The following is a 17,017-nucleotide window of genomic DNA, read 5'->3' on the forward strand; positions in this document are numbered from 1 at the left end:
CAAAGCACAGATGTCTGAGCAGTGGCTGAGTGGACAGGGAAGAAGGGAAGAAGCCATGCTGGGCCGTGCTGGCCATGCTATAGTCTGCAGGATGCCTTCATAAACCACGACTGTGACTGGAGATAAAACTGCCACACACAGACGGGACAGAGGTCAGAAACCCCTCCTCTGGCACACCGGGATTCTTTATAAGCAAGAATAAAGGGATCTTTACTTGATAAATAGAAAAGCAAGTTGTAAATGTAGACAAGAAGTGACAGACATGGAACCACAGCCCTCCTGCCTCCCTGGCATTTGTGCCAACAGAAGCAATTGGTAAATTATTGTCATCTGCTTTACACAAATGGTATAAACACATTTATACTCATTTAACCCTGCTTATCCAACAGGGCTTTCACTTTTTTAATGTTTTACTTCACATCTAATCACTGCAGGCATTATTGGTGGCCTTCCATTTGCCTTGAAACATCACAGTTGGTTTTAGGACACTAATAGATGGACAACCTTCTAGACTCAACCTATCCACCCTGTCCCATAGGCAGTTCAGCACACTCGTTCTCCCCAAGTGTGGATAAAATGTCCTTACACCTAATCTGTTAACAAGACTGTCCATTTAGGTGATGGGACACTCTGTCCTGGACACAAAGAGTCCAGTGAACAAAAGCACAAACCGCAATGAGGGTGGGTGCTGCTGCAGAACGGGCTCTTCACTGGACATGGAGCATGGAGCACAGAACACGAATGGGAAGGAATGGGAGAAACTGCGGCCAGACACTGTCAGAACCTTCCACGGCTCTTTCTTGCCTTCTAAAACTTTTATCACATGGTGACAGAGGAGTAGAGTTCTGCAGGGTCACCATGCTAATCCCCTCTCCAGACTGTCTGGTTGTTGTCAGTTTTTTCTCTCTGTTGTGAACAGAATGACTGCAGAGTTCACACCCATAACAGGACACCACGGAGCCTTCCTTTCTTCTGAGGCAGGGTCCCCAGTGTGACCCAGGCTGCCAGTGAACTCGCCATCCTCCTGTCTCAGCCTCCTGAGTACTAGAGTGACAGATGTGGCCACCTCACCTGCTTAGTGCCTCCCTAGAGTCACAGTGGTGCTGTGATGCCTTTCTCCAGCTGTGTGGCCCTGGGACAGCACAACACACATGACTCTTCCCAGTGTTGTTACAGCTGGTGACACACAACCCTTGGGGATGGCGAACACTGGACGGCGGACACTGGAGGGCCCTCCTTTGAGCCACATGGACATCTGTCCTCTGTACAGACATGGCCCAATGAGCCTGTGGGGGGAACTGCTCACTCACCATCAGCGGACACAGGGCCTGGTAGGAATCCACCGCTGTACCAAAAGTGGCTGTGAAACAGACTTGTTGCCAGTTTGAAACATTGGAAAGTGGATTTCAGAGTGACTTCATTTCAGAGTGACTTCATTTCAGAGTGATCAATGCATTCTCACATTTGAGTAAGGTTGCAGATCTGGGCTCCTGCTCAAGCCAGATGTTTCCTTCTGTCTTCACAAACTGCCATTTTTATTGGGTCTCAGGCCTTTTGCTTGGATGTTTCTGGGGCTTCCCTGTGTTGTGGCTGACAGTGAGCACAGCCAACCTGCATCACTCACGGAATTATTACACACAGTTTTGACCAAGCACAAGTAAAAAAAAACAGTAAGTTCTTAAAAATCAAAAGAAGCTTCAAAAACACCACTTTAAATTCCCCAGCACACCTGACATATCTCAGCTGGCTGGAGCAGCTCCCGATCATTCCCTTGCCATCATTAGATGTGCTGAAGTCACTGTGTGACCTGCTGAGGGTTTCCTGGCCCTTGCTTTGGTGAAAATGCAATCTGCCTCCCAAAAAAGCAGGGTCAAAGTGAACAGTCTGAATTGGAGTGGTGGAGAGAGAGTCTGAGGCCTGTCTCCAGGAATTTAGCAGCACTGTGGGAAATGAGCCCAGCACCGCACACAGGCTGAATCAGCTGTGTGTCCTGTGCTCTGCACTCTGGGCTCCACACCCCAGGCTCTGCATTCTGAGCAGGCATGGTTCTCCTCAGTACCATCTCCATAATCCTGATGCCACGGACACCAAAAAGCCACAGCTCTGTTACTGTTCTGGAACTCGCCCTGCTCCCCTCCTTTATTACCTGACTGGGAAGCCCCCCGGCCTAGGATGGGTGGTCCACATAACCCTTCTATGTTCCCAATGTCCCTGGGTAACCGGGAACACCTCTGGCCTCCCTGTTCCATGGTACAAGGACAGTGTGTATGGCATGCAAGCAGTGGCCATTTACTCCTGTACCCCTCACCAGGCCAGGGCCCCACTGGCACAATGGCTTGACACCTATCTGACAGAAGTGCCTGGGGAGGTGGGAGTGACTATGGACAGCCACGAGGGTTACAGGAGGAGACAGGAAACAAGCTGGACACAAGGTAGCAGCTGGAGAAAAGAGCACGTGCTGGGAGGCAGGAAACCTACATGGAGTAAGGGACCCGAGACTCCAGGGTGCATCCCTACAGGCAGGGTGGAAGAAACACCTCAGCATGTAGCAGTATGTGGGGAACGACCATTTCCCAAAGGTTGTCCTGCATTCAGCAGCCCACGGGACCCTCGCTCAGGAAAGTGATACTCAGAATACCAGAAATACAATGCTCAGTGTTTGCTGACAGCCTAGAAATGCCAAAAAGCCTGCTGGGGAATAGCTTTCAATATAAGTGGGCAGTTGTTTTATAAACGTAAAACCTTGGCTGGCGAATCTAGAGCTGAGGATTTTAGGGCACAGATGCTTTCTCCTGAAGGGCAGGCCTGGACAGAGCTGAAGTTCTCCACTGTGAATCCCACCCACCCAGGCACTCGGATATGACACTCAGATATGATACTCAGATACAACTGCCTGTCCCTATGTGGTCTTTGCGCCATAGTCTGTACCCTAGCCTCACCTGCTACAGGCGCTGGGGTGGACACTGACCTTCGATCACCGGTAGAGATGTTCTCAGAGAAAAAACTTAGTTGTGGGGCACCAGGTGGGAGCAGAGGCCACAAGCGAGGCTGACAGGTGAGAAGGCCAGCCTTCCAACTCTCCAACCCTGACCATGGTCCTCATGCCACAGGTTGGCGTGGTGAATATAGAATGACAACTGGCCAGAGTGGTGACACTGTCTGTGACTGCTTTGCCCACATTTCTTTAACTTACAATCAACTGAATATAGCAACTTGTTGATCCAAGGACAGGCCTCTGAGTACAAGTCATGCAGCAAGCCATGAGTGCTGGTCATGAGAGGCTGGTCAGCATGTGTTCAAAGCCACCTGGAAGGGGGTGCTGAGAAGCAGAACTGGCTTCCAGGACCCTGGCTCACTTTGGGGTCCATGATCTGCTAGTCCACAGCAGGTATACTCAAAATAGCCACGTGACTGACCTTGGTATTTCCAGGATGGCCATCTGTCACAGCCACAGCAGACACCCATGGGTGGTCCTGGGCAAGGTGTGGGGGGACACTGTATGGAAAGCACTACCCATGGCTGTTGTCACTCTAGGACAACAGCACACAGTCACACAGATGTTCATTCCAAGAGCTGCATGTAAGGAAGCTATGTGGCCATCTAATATCATTGTGCACTGAAACAGAACCCAGTGCAAATGAAAAAGACTCACTCACTCCCTCTCACCTGTAATACACTGTACTGGACACCAGAGCTTCAGAGAGCTTGTGCTCGTTAGGGAAACAACGGCCAAGAGTCCGAGACCAGTACCTTCTCCACTGTAAGACCAGATGAATGCTCAGGGTGTGGGGGATGACAGGGACGCTGCTGTGGGAGATCTGCCCTGAAGCTCTGTCCACTGTCACTGAACCTGAGCACCACGTTGGCCCGCCCAACACTTCGTCCTTGGCATCAGGGGACCCTCTGGGCTCCTTCAGCAGGTTGGGATCAGCAGAGCCATTAGGAACTAGGCAGAGTCCAGCGCCCCAAACTGTATTCCAGTTTGGCTCAAGTCTGTCTGCAGGACACCAGGCAGGTCCTCCCCCGGGGGCAGCTCCTCATCTGCAATCAGGCTAGGAAAGGCCTCCGTGGGTCAATGAAGAACTGGATACAAAACCCGCAGAAAATGCTGCAGAGGTTGTTTATGACAGTGTGCTGCCAGAGTCAATTCCCCAGCCCGTTGAGGGATCATAAATCCCGGTCAGGCCCAGTCACCCAACTGTCAGCCCAAGGACTGGTGGGGGTTGAGTCTCCCAGCCCTTCAGCACCACTAGCAGTGCAGCTTGGCACCCCACACTGGCTAGTGTTGCTGGAGCACATGACCTGCTCCCCTAAAATATGCAGATCCCAGTGGGTTGGGAGGGGAGGGAAGAGAGCTACGGAGTCAGCGTGGTGCCAGGGTTGACACCCAGCTGATGGCTTGGCCATAGCAGCATCCCAGCCTTGGCCTTGAGGCTCAAGTTCACCTTAGCCCTTCCAGGAACCTGGGGGGTTCCCCAGCCTTTTGGGGTGAGCTGGCCAGGGTGGGCACCTGGTGTGGCCTGGTCCCCAGTCTTCTCTTATTTAATGGAACAATGCCAGTGAAGTGCCCAAATCAGATTTGGTAGGGAATGACTCATTCCACGAAACAATTAAAGCAGACAGGATACAAGGAAGTCTTCGTGGCTGCCCAGATGCCGGACGTTGGCACCACTGAGTGCTGGCAGGAACTGCGTGCTGCCATAGTATGGGGAGGGGACCACATGCTTCCTGCCACGTCACTTTCCCTGGTCCTGGGAGCTGTGTGGTGCTGGTCGGCCATCTGCCTCACACAGGAGCACTCAGCACAGTGATTAGCACACAGGTCACCATGGTGTCTTGAGCAAAAGGTAATTCCTGCCAATCATGGGGTTGGAGCTGCTCAAGAAGATTAAATAGTGAACTTTGAAAAGATACCACATTTGCCAGCCTGCAGATCAAGGACCTGGGTCACACACTGGGGTACCCAAGCTCAGCAATGAGCAAGTGGATGATAAGGACTGTGCTATGCAAGTAGAAAGCCCCTCTCTGAAAAGTTCCAGAAGCGGTAGTCACAGCTGCTTCTGCCACCTGAATGACAACTTATAAAGAAAAGGAAAAGCCAGCTTTCCCCCAGAACTGGTGCAGCCTTTTTACCCTGCTGATGACCCCAAACCCCATCCTTGCAGTGCCTGTGGGCCGGGGCAGGTGGCATCTGTCAGCCGGGCGAGGCCGGCACTCACCCGATACCCAGGCTTGTTCAACCCACCATAGGCAATTAAGTCTCCGACAGGCCACCTCTCTGGGGGTTTTATCTAACAGCTTCCCCTCCTCCCAGCCTCTTTCCTCTCCGAGCAGCCTTTTTTATTAGAAACCAAACTGGAAACTACAGAATCTGTGATCCCAACTCGGCCGGGGGCCCCAAGGCTCTGCCTGTCAACTTTCAGCTAAAAATCCAGTCAGCTGTTTGTTTTTGGTGGATGTTGGTGTCCTGGCTAAAAGCGCCACTGGGTCTTCAGCTCTGTCCCAACACAAAAGCCTGGCTAACGGATGCAGAAGTGAATAGGCTGGGTTTTCTTCTCTTCAGGGATGGGAAAGGGCAGGACAGGGAGGGAACCTGGGGCGTTTCTCAGGGTAGGGCCCTTGGCTGGACAGAAAAGTCCAAGCAGCAGAAACCAAGAGAAACAAAATTGCAAGTTTGTTCCCAGGGAGGAGCTCCCTTCATAACCAAAGGAGAGAGGGTCAGTCGCTACAGTGTAACCCCAGCTCTTGCTCTGCTACAGTGTAACCCCAGCTCTTGCTCTGGACACTGAGGGAAGCTGGATCAGTACATGGGAGGCCATGTAGGCTGAAAGAGAGGAGAGGAGAAGGGACCTGAAAATTAAAGAGAAATTCCCAGGGCCCACAGAGACTACAAGGGGAAAGCACAGGGTTTGGACATGGAACGATTCAGGTTCCTACTGGGGATGAACATAGAGTCATGGATGAGAAAGTCACTTGTGAAGAGGAAGAAGATAGAGAAGAAAAGAAGGGTCCAAGCTATGGTGGAGATACTCTGTATGCTGAGTTCCACAGCACATCTGGGCTCCTCTTTTCCCTCTCGGGTACCCAGGAGCAGTGACTATTTGATTATACAAATCATTCCACCCCTGTGGCTGCACATGGAGGGTTAGTGGTGGACATTCCACTATATCTGGAAGAGGAACAATGAAATTTTGTCTAGCTACTTCCTACTGAGGAGGGGCATTGAAATCCCAACAGAGAGGGGATATTGGCATTGTCTTCTTGCTCTAGATGGCTGTAGAGGGCCTGTTGCAGAAACATGACTCAGTTGATCTGTTTTTCACTTGTATCCTGGATGAAAGCCTAGAGCCTCTGGGAAACAAAGTGAGAAAGTGTTTGAAAAAGACAAGGTCACAATGAGGAAAAAAATAATTCAGTCCCAGCCAAAGGAGGTCCCATGACATCCAATTAGATCAGGAAGATCACTGCTTTCAGCTTTCCATTGTTTGTTATCAGATTGTCAGAATGTTCTCAAAGTCTCTTAATGGCATCACTAATGATCCTGGACTGGTTAACATAAAAACAGCATGAGTACATGGTCAACATGGTTTTGACTGATGACCTGTTTAAAGGAATGTAGGCTTTGGAAGATAAAATGAGGCATGTAGTTAAATACAGCTGGGTCAATGGCTATCAGCATGAAAAGGAATGTTAAGCTTTCTTAGAGTACAGACATGGGCCATAGGATTAAATTGACAAAATAAAGTGGGCAGGAGACAAAGTTAAGCATAGTTAAATAGACCAAGTCACTGATCATCATGTGTGTACTGGTTGACCATTGTTTTAGTTCTTTTTGGGGGAGATGTTTTGGAGTTATTATCATAGAGGGTAGTCCATCCTGAGGGGGATATATTGTTGGGTGTACTTTCAGTACCTTGTCATGGAGATGTTACTGATTATTTTTGTCCTTTCTTGATTCCAAGGTGGTTGCAAGGTGACTGCAAATGGAATGACTCAGAGCAAAGACAGATACAAAATGGAAAGCTATGATGCTTTTTTGTTGTTGTTTTTGGCTAATTTGGGGGCCCAATGAAGGAGTCAGTGCCTTTCAGCAAAAGTAATTTAAGTACCTCTAGTAAATTTTACATTTGAACATTTTTAGTTTTGAGACAATTAGGGTTTCTTGTCCAGTGATAAATTTGTACAGCAGTAGGGGACAGATAGCAGCCTCCTAAGTCAAAAGTGCTTGTTAATCCAAATCTAAAACTAGAAACACCTTTATAAAATAGAATACAGAGTAAGTAAAAATCAGAAGACTCCCAGGTAAATAGACTGGTGAGTGTGTTTGTGTTAAAAGAATTGAGAGTGTTGGAAAAATCATAACTCTTTTACAAGAACCACAGATGTTCAGAAATGTGTGTGGTGTGGTTTAGGTTTTAGTCTCCTCATATGTTCAGAAGCCCAGTCTTCTGTTGCTCCCAAGAGTAATGGCTGCTTTGATGTCAGAGGTGACACCTGATGTTTGTGTCACTGAAGCTCAGATGGCATTTAAATCACTTCAGTCATCACCCTTTATGTTAACATTACCTTTGTTCATGTATTTATTTAATTTTTATTATTGTTGTGCTGGTGGTACATTGTGGCATTTGCAATAGCTATTACAATACATCGAATACATCATAGTTGAATTTATCCCCCATCATTCTCCTTTATCTCCCCTTGCCCCCATTTTTGGAATACTTTTAATGGTACCATTTTTCCATGTACATGCATGTGTACACAATGTTTGCACCATATTCACCCTCCAAGACCCTTTCCCCACTAGTACCAACCCCCCAGACTGGACCTGTTCTGCCCTCCTTTTCTATGATTTTATTTTTAAAAATGACATTTTTGTTTGTTGAAGATAGCTACACAGGGAGTTTCCTTTTGACATTTTTAACTACATGTATTAACCAGAATTGTTTTATCTCTATTTTTCTCATTTCTATCTCAGTCCCCTTCTTATGGTAATTTCAACAGGTTTTAAAACTCTATATTCATTCTTGTATAGGAAGTACATAGACCATATTCACCTTCTTAGTTTCCTGTTTTTTCCCTACCCCTCTCTAGTGTGTGGCCTACCCGAGTGTAACCTATTTTTCACAATATTACTTGTATTTTTATTATGTCTATACTCCACGTATAAGAGAAGACATGCAGCTTTGGCTTTCTGAACCTGACTAAATTCATTTAAGATGATGTTCTCCAGTTCTTTCCATTTACCTGTATATGACAAAATTTCATTCTTCTTTATGGCTGAATAAAAGCCCATTATCTTTATTTCATCACAGATCCCTCACAATTTCCAGTGTAAGATTTTTACACCAGCATACTCAGCTGATAGGCTGAGCCAGAGCATTCCACAAACTTAGACCTGGGGATGATCTTCCTGTAAACAGAAATGGAAACTGCACTGAGAAGATTTCCTTTGATTTCTATGAAAGAAGAGTAGACTCCAGGACAAAGGCCAGCAACTGAGAACCCACTAAACCCATTATTTTCCTTGCATCATTTCTGTTTTCAAAACTAATTTAATAAGGTCAATATACATCCCTCCATTCCACACCAAATATGTGAGGCCAACAGTTACCAGGAATACAGAGAAAAGCTGTATCAACTCCTCAAGTAGACCTGGTATGCTGACCTAAGTTCCTGAGCAAGTTGGGGCAGAATATGACAAGGATGGGGGAGGGGACTGTGACAGCCAAACTTTGATGTAGATTTATGTTCTACATAGCACTCACCATCCCCCATTATGGTCATGTCATTAGCAGGAGCCCAGATTTGCCTGCAGGAAATGGTGTCCACGAGCCCCAGGTTAGAGCTGGAGCATCTCTAGGGAAAGGTAAGGGGTTTTGGTGGGCAGGTCCAGCCTGCCTCTGGCTATTTCTCTCTGTACTGTTGCTGGGGTTTTTTTCTCATAAACAGGTACATGACACATCTGTCTTCTTAACTCTACTGAGGAAAACTAAGTCTTAGGAGAAGCTAGCTCCTTCAGGGTCAGGAGATTGTAAGATTCAATCTTAGCACTCCAGCAGTACCTGCTGAGATGAGCTCTGGGTCAAGGCCACCCATACCATTCAGTGGAGGCAAAGCTGAGGACAGGAACTAAGCAATTCACCTGTGCAGAGAGTGAAGAAAGGAGGACAAAAGAGGACCAGGTGATGTGTGGTGGCCATGGAAGACATTCCTCAGGGCTCTGCATCCTGAACACATGCGTGGGCAAAGCCTCTTCCTCTACCAAAGTGTCACAAGATCCAGACTCTGGAATAACAGAGCTGTACAGAGGTAGTGCTGCTGTCCATGTTGTCAGGTCAGCTCTCCCAGGCCTGTTTTGGGGCCTCACCAATCCTGCAGAAAGCACAATGTTATTATGAGCACAGCAATACATGGGAGTATCAACATTTTGCAGGAAGAATAAGGAACATCAAGCACAAATTTCCCTAACACTTTAAATTCTGCTTACGTTATAAATTGATGAATCAATACTTGTGAAATATAGGTTTTACAAGCATACAATGAAGAATTCAATGGATAAATAAATTTAAAATACTCAATTGTCCATGTTCAAATTTATTGGTGAGATTTCAATGAGATACTCAATTGTCACATTCCATAGAGTAATGAGGACACAGCTGCCATTACCAGCTGTGTTACAAAGGACCCTAATCCATGTAGGAGGTATGGGCACATAGAACCAGGTATGGACACATGGTGATGCTCAAGGTGACCTCCAAGGTTTTTGGCTGAGGCTGTGCAGAATCCAGACCTGGATTCAGGTCATATGACAGCATCCACTTGAAGCTTACAGTGTTCCTTTGCACCAGCCTAGCTGCATATGGGGCAAAGTCCTTTTGGAGTGTATGCTGTGGTGTCGTCATGGCTCCCTGCATAGAGGGTGTGAAGCAAAGCTAATGCTGTGACTCTGGGTCTGGCTTCCTCTTCAGGGCCTGGCATGGAGAAGAGGATGTGTTCCAGGTATGCAGAGGGGAATCCTGGGGGCAGGAGACAAAGGAAGGGAAAACAAAGAGAGAAGGAGGCGGTGAGTGTGATGGACATAGGGGCCTACAGAGGGAGGGAGGAGACTGGGGATGTTGCTAGGAAGGAGCGGAGACAGAAGGGGTCCTTTCCTCTCAGACACTGACTCAGCCTGGCAGGCATGTGTCTGAAGAGGCCCATTTCCAACTTCTTCAATCAGCCCCATTCCTAACATAAAGGACCTTGTTTGTCATTTCTACCCCAATTCTGAAACTGGGCTATCTGACACAGCACCTCTGGGCATGACAATGGAAAACATACAGGTCTGTTTCCCTCTGAAAATGTCACATGCAATTCCCTCTCTCATGGTCACTGTCATCCTACAATGCTATTTGTGCTTAACACTGAGGCCACATGTGTGAGCTTCACTACTAGAACCAGGGTACCCCTTCCCAAGAGGATGAGGGTGTGAATAGTAACTAAGTCTCTTTTTGCTTCAGGATGTTCCTGAAAACCAATTATACAGGTAAAGTTCATTAACCTTAAGACCCCAATTCTCACCTGGAGAACGAACTAGATATAAACGAAATCTATTAATCCAAACCACTTTGAGACACTTGTCTTTTTGTGACTCTCATTTGTAAGCCAGTACGACACTAATGTGACCCTTTCCAGGCTGTGTTTTCCTAAAGGTCCTGCCTAAGTCCACAGGTGTTTATCCTCCTACCATATACCCATTCACTTACATTCCTGTTCTGTATTTTAAGTGAGTTTCTGACACAATGGAATTCTGATTCATACCCAGTGTTGTGTGATAAACAGGTAACCTGTGGTTTCTAGAATATTGAACTGAAGTGAATAAATAAGAACAACTTGGATTACAATGCAATTACTTACTTGAGCCTCCAAAAGTCCAGAAACTGTCTGCCACCCTCACCATCTCTCAAAAACAGGAGGGGAGGTGCAGGACTAGAAATTCCCACTCCATGTGGCAGGCAGGCTACTATCAGTGTGGACATAACAGGGAGGGAGCCAGGCTGGTGACAGGTTTTTGTCTCACTTCCCCATGTGTTTGTGTCACTGTGAGCAGTATTACTGCTGTCCCACACCTGGCAGTAATAATCAGCCTCATCCTCAGCTTGGGTACTGCTGATGGTCAGTGTGGCTGTGTTCCCTGAGTTGGAGCCAGAGAATCTGTCCGGGATGCCTGAGGGCCTGTTACTACTATAATAAATGACCAGCACAGGGGCCTGTCCTGTCTTCTGTTGGTACCAGTACACATTTTTATTTCCAATGTTGTTTCCTCCACAGGTGATCCTGGCAGTCTGTCCCAGTGTCACTGACTCTGAGGATGGCTGAGTCAGCACATAAGAGGCTACAGAGCCTGCAAGGAGAGAAAAGGATGGGTTGAATATTAAGTTCCTTTCTGATGAGTTACATTCCCCCATCTGCCCTGAATGAACTGCAGAGATTCCATGGCCCATAGGGCAATCAAAGGCACCACACCCAGTCCCAGTGCCCAGTAAGCCTGGCTTCAAGATGGAGCCTTTGAACACTTGAGTGTTCCTCTCATTATTGGCAGCTGTAACTCTTCAGGCTCACAAAACCCATTGAGCACATTTGGGATTTAGCTGCACAGCCCCCATTCTTCAGGAGGTTCTGAGCGTAGTGCTCTAATGAGGGCCTTACGGAGCACAGAGCCATGGCCTAGCTAATCCCATATTCCTGAGCTGGGTTGCTGTCTTGGTGGGGTTTTGGGAAAGACCTGTACAGTGCAGGAGGAGGCTGAAGAGGAGGGGAGTCCAGGCCATAGTGGCAGAGGTCTTCATTCTTCTTGCTGAAGCCCAAGCTGGCTGGCTTCCTCCCAGGACTCTCTATATCCTTGCAGGAGGGAGCTGCCTTTTATGCAAATCTCTCAGAACTCATAGCCTACTGCAGGAGCTCTGTAGTGTCCAGAGCAGTACTCAAGCCAGGAGACACAGAGAGGGAAAGAGGAACCTACAGAGACACCTCAGCCAAGAAGAGTTCAGTCACATGCAGGGCCTCAGTTTGAGATATTGGGAAACATGTCAAACACAAACTTCCATGGTCTAGTTGCATTGCTGGTGAGGCCATGCAGAGGTCATAGAATGCCACCCTGGATCACAAATGATGGAATGTATGATGGGAATAAAATGTCCACTAAAATTTTCAAGATCCCCAATTGTGCTATAAATCTGTATCCTTTCTGTCAGCTTTTATGTAAATCATACGTGCTCTGCTTCATCCTTCTAGTTTGCTTGGGGAAGGATTCACACCCTATCATCAAACACCATCTGATAGTCAGATATGTGTTCAACATCAATGGTGGCCTATGTTAAAATGAATACCCTGTAGGTTTGCAAGATTGAGAGAGAAATTCTACAAATGCAGCATACGTGAGAAATTCAGAGATTTTCTATTTTAATGTCAAGGATAATGTAGGAGAATCCTTGTTTTCTTATTGGTACTCAGATATTGGACACTAACCCTACTCTATAGTAGATTCTTCTGCTGCCCTTGTCCAGTCAATCCCTACATGGCCTCGTCAGGTGGTCGCTGCCGCCCCCTAGTGGGTGCTGCACACTGGTTGCAGGAGAATCAGGAACACCCTGGTTCAGGTGGAGATTCAGAACATGCTGCTCAGTCTGGGATTCATTTTTCCTTGACATGATGTCCTCAAGGAAGATGTTCTGCTTCTCAGTGTCCCTTGAGATTGTCATCTCGAAGCTAGTGTCTTAATTCATGCAGGAAAATATGAATGAGTACTTTTGGAGGAGGATTCGGTGCTCACTCACAGCATTTGCCCTACTTTCCCTGCCTTGGAGAGTAATCATGGAAATGGCCCCAGGTCCTCATATTTAGGGAACCAGAGATGAGGAACTGCCTCTTGCTAGTTCCAAGTGCAGATTTAGAGACAATACGGGGCATCATTACCCACAAAACCAAAGTCACAGACAGACCATCCACAACCATTATTTTTTCAGAACCAATGTGTTCTGCACCATATGCTCTCCTGGGAATTCCACATGATGAAGAGACAGCCCTGCACTCAGTAGCCTCCAGGAGCTCTGGGTTGTGGCAGGCTTAAATCAGGATCCTCTAGTGGATGAACTGGGAGACAGAAGGTCACCTGAGGAGATGGAGAAAATGGGGAAGATGGGAGGGGTCAAGGCCATGGTGGAGATGCCAGAGAATTCTGTGTGCTGGGTTCCACAGCATAGCTGGGTACCCCCATGTCCCTCTTATTCACTTGCAGGTACCTAGCAGCAGTGACTGCTTGATTATAAAAAGTCACTCTTCCCCTTGGGCTCCACTTCGAGACTTAATGGTTTACATTCTTCCCAACTGTAAGGGTAGAACATGAGCCTGAGGAGGAGATGTGGAATCCAACTTCCTTCAGTTGCTCCCTTGGGGAGAAAACCAGCTTTGGACACTGTCACCTTCCAAGGATGGATCCCATGTCCTCTGTCACAAATCTCTTGTGCTATAATGAGCCCTGGGCCCAGCTCAGCTAGCTTCTGACCTTCCAGGAGCCTGACCATAGGCAACACTGGGCCATCTGAGAGAGCCCTCATGACCCCAGACTCTGCAGGCAGTGGACCATAGACAGCTTCTCTCCCTCCTTTTTTCCTCTCTGGTTCCATTAGGTGAAATTTTGTTCTACCATGGTCATTTTGGAAGGATTCAGTCCTGTGTATTTAGGACTTTACAAAATCATTTCAGCTCTCACATTTTCTTGGCTGAAACACAACCGTCCTTTGTGGATACTTCACAATTTCTAGTTTCATTTCATTGAGAACTGGAAGGTGGGCATTTAAGGATCCATGTAACCAGGAGGATCCTGTCACTAAAATAAGGGCAACCCCATGGCCAGAGCTGTGAGCTGAGGCAGGTGAGACTAGGTCAGTATACAGAGGCTCCTCAAGGAAGCTGTGAGTGATGGATCCAAGGCTGAAGCCAGGGAAAACCTGACTGTAGGTGAGAGAAGAGAACACATGCATCTCAGAAAGTTCCCAGCACAGAGGGGTCAGCCAGTGAGCAGTGCTGGACAGTGAGGGATGGTGCCCTGAGATGAGCAGGAAGCACAGGCAAACATACTGGTGAAGAACACAGGCTTGGAGCACCAGTTTTATACACTGAACTTCCTCCCTGGGCAAAGGCTCATGAAGTTATCTTCCAGTGCCTCCTAGAAATGTGGAAGGTGCCCAGGATGACACCTGGGACCAGGAGCATTTTGAAGTTTGGCCCTCACTGTGTAGGGCTCCTGCCACTGTTTTGGGTTGACACTCTGTGAGTCTGAACTCTCAGGATGTAGGTTGACCTGTCCTTGGCTCTAACCTAAGGGTTTCCTGGATGCTTCATGACCTCAGGGCTGAATTCCCTATTAGCCTACCACTGAGCGACCAGCTTATCCTCTGATGCTACTGACTGCAGCTCTGCTGCCCCCTGCTGGTAGAAAAGACTCAACTATAGCTTTGCTCTCCCAAGTTACACAAAGCTTCAGTCACATGAGATAGTGTGAACAGGGGCTAGCCTCACTCTAATATTGTGTCTACATGGCCCTGCCACACAGCACAGAAATGTTTCCTGAGTGGTGTGCTGGGAAGTAGCACAGTTCCAGGTGTGAACACAGTCCGAGGGCTAAAACACACTATTCTGGCCTTTGTGATTTGCCTTAAAAGAAATGGATTTCTTTGCTGGATTAAATGCAACTCTTTTACAAGAAACTAAAAGTGTGTGGTGTGGTTTGGGTCACAGTCTCCTCATATATACAGAACCCAAATCTTATGCTCCCCATCCCCAAGAAAGGGCTGCCGTAATGTCACAGGTGATGCCTGAAGTCTGTGTCACTGAAGCTCAAATTGTACTTAGATTACCTCAGTCATCATCACCTTTTATGTTACCATCATCTTTATTTCATCACATCCTCCTCCGAGGTTCAATTGTAAGAGTTCTACACCATCCTAGGCAGGCAATTTGATGAACTTGAATTTTCTGTTCATTCAGAACTGGGGAGGCTTTTCCTGTAAACAGAAACAGACCCTGTACTGAGCAGCTTTCCTGGGATATCTATGAAAGAAGGAGAGCAGACTCCAGGACCTGGGCTAGCAACTTTGATTCTCTCTGAACTGTTGCTACTCCTTTGTCTCAAGTAAGTTGGTGACAGATTTTTTTTAGATTTTACTGGCCATCTCTACTGAGGAGAGTTGAAGCATAGGACAAGCAAGGTCCTACAGGTTCAGGAATTATGGGACTCATTCTTAGGACCCATACAGCATCTGTAAGCTGAGTTCTGGGTCCAGACCATTCATATGGTCCAGTGAAGATAAAGCCTGTTCTCAGGATGTGAGCAGGACACCTATGTAGAGTGTAAGGGCAGGAGCAGAAGAGGGGAGCAAGAGAGGGATGCTAGCCACAGTGGACATTCCTTAGAGCTCCACCCCCTGAGCACACAAGTAGACTGGTCTCATTTCCTTTGTCTTCCAATAACAACATCCATACTCAGGACTAACAGAGCTGTACCAAAGTTGTGCTGTTCTCCATGGTCCCAGATCAGCCATTCCAGGCCTGTTTTCAGGCCTCACCAACTATACAGAAACCACAGTTTTATTCTGCCCATAGCACAAAGGTGGAGGGTCCAGTTTTGCACGAGAAATATGGAATACATCAAAACAAATTTCACAAATACTTTAAATACTATTTGCAAATCAAATTGATGAATCATTTCTTGTGACATTTAGGCCCTTTTAGAAGCATACAATGAAGAAGTTAATGTATATATGATTGTATACTACTCAATTTTCCATATTCAAATTGATTTCTGAGATTTCAATTATACATAAATTACCACATTCTTACAAATAATGAAGGCACAGCTTCCATTACCAGTTGGGTTACAAAGGATGATTATTCACATAGAGGGTTTAGCCAAGGAGAGATAAGTGTGATCAGATGGAGATATTGAAAATGACCTTAGAGGTTTTATGTGAGATTGGGATGAAAATGAGGTCTCTTAGAGAGTCCAGGTGAAATGATTTCAGAGTATGTGAGAAGGTCTACTGGGAGCTCACAGTAGTTTCTTTCCACAAACCTGGCTGTGGATATAGCTGAAACCCATTGGGAGTGTTTGCAATGGTGCCCGCAAGGCATCCCTGCATGTCAGATGTGGAGCAAAGTTTAAGCCTGTGACTCTGGGCCTGGCATCTCTGCAGCATCTATTGTGGAACAGAGTGAGGAATCTATGTGTGGAGAGCGAAGTCCTTGGGTCAAGAGTTTAAGTCATGGAAAGCATGGAATTGAGGGTGGAGGCTGATGGAGAAAAGGGGCCCTGAGTAGGGAGAGTTGAGACTGAGGATGCTGCTGGGAAGGAGCTGGGAAAAAAGGGACTGGATCCCATTCCAGCCACACCCTGACCAGACCAGCAGGCATTTACCTAAGCAGGCCCATTTCCAACATCTGGACCCAACCTCTGAACCTCCATTGAGGACACTTGTTAGTCATTTCTACCTGAGGGGTAATGTGTGCTGTAGAACAGCACTGCTAGTGCTACTCTCAGCCCTGCTAGTAAAACATGTGTCTGTTTCCCTCTGGAAATGCCACACACTCTTCCTTCTACCAGGACAACTTTCATCATTCAATGAGCATTGTTTGTGCTGAAGGCTGAAACCACCTGTGTCAGCTTCACAGTTGGAACCAGGGCACTCCTTCCAAAGAAGATGAAGGTGTGAATAGTAACCAAGTACCTCTTTGCTTATGGATATTCCTGAAAACCAATTATACAGGTAAACTTTTACAGCCCCAAGTTCTCACCTGAAGGAGTATAAAAAAATTATTAATCCAAACCACTTTGAGATACTTGCTTTTTGTTTCCTCTATTCCTACACTATTATGACACCAAGGTGACACAATTCTAGTCAGTTTTTCCTAAAAGACCTGCCTAAGTCCACATGTGAACATCCTTCAACCCTATACCCATCCACTTACCTTCCACTTCTAT

The 17,017-nt window shown here is 46.9% G+C and overlaps 1 long non-coding RNA gene across 1 annotated transcript; it reads right to left on the bottom strand.

Annotated features, from left to right (window-relative positions):
* Positions 1–11,305: 11,305 nt before the first annotated feature.
* Positions 11,306–12,112, bottom strand: LOC141418836 (uncharacterized). Its single transcript, XR_012443472.1, has 2 exons — positions 11,765–12,112; positions 11,306–11,383 (listed from the first exon to the last, which is right to left on the bottom strand). It is a non-coding gene; the product is annotated as an uncharacterized lncRNA (long non-coding RNA).
* Between the last annotated feature and the right edge of the window lie 4,905 nt (positions 12,113–17,017).

The sequence above is a fragment of the Castor canadensis genome, chromosome 18 (genome assembly GCF_047511655.1).
Source record: "Castor canadensis chromosome 18, mCasCan1.hap1v2, whole genome shotgun sequence".
Classification (NCBI taxonomy): Eukaryota; Metazoa; Chordata; class Mammalia; order Rodentia; family Castoridae; genus Castor; species Castor canadensis.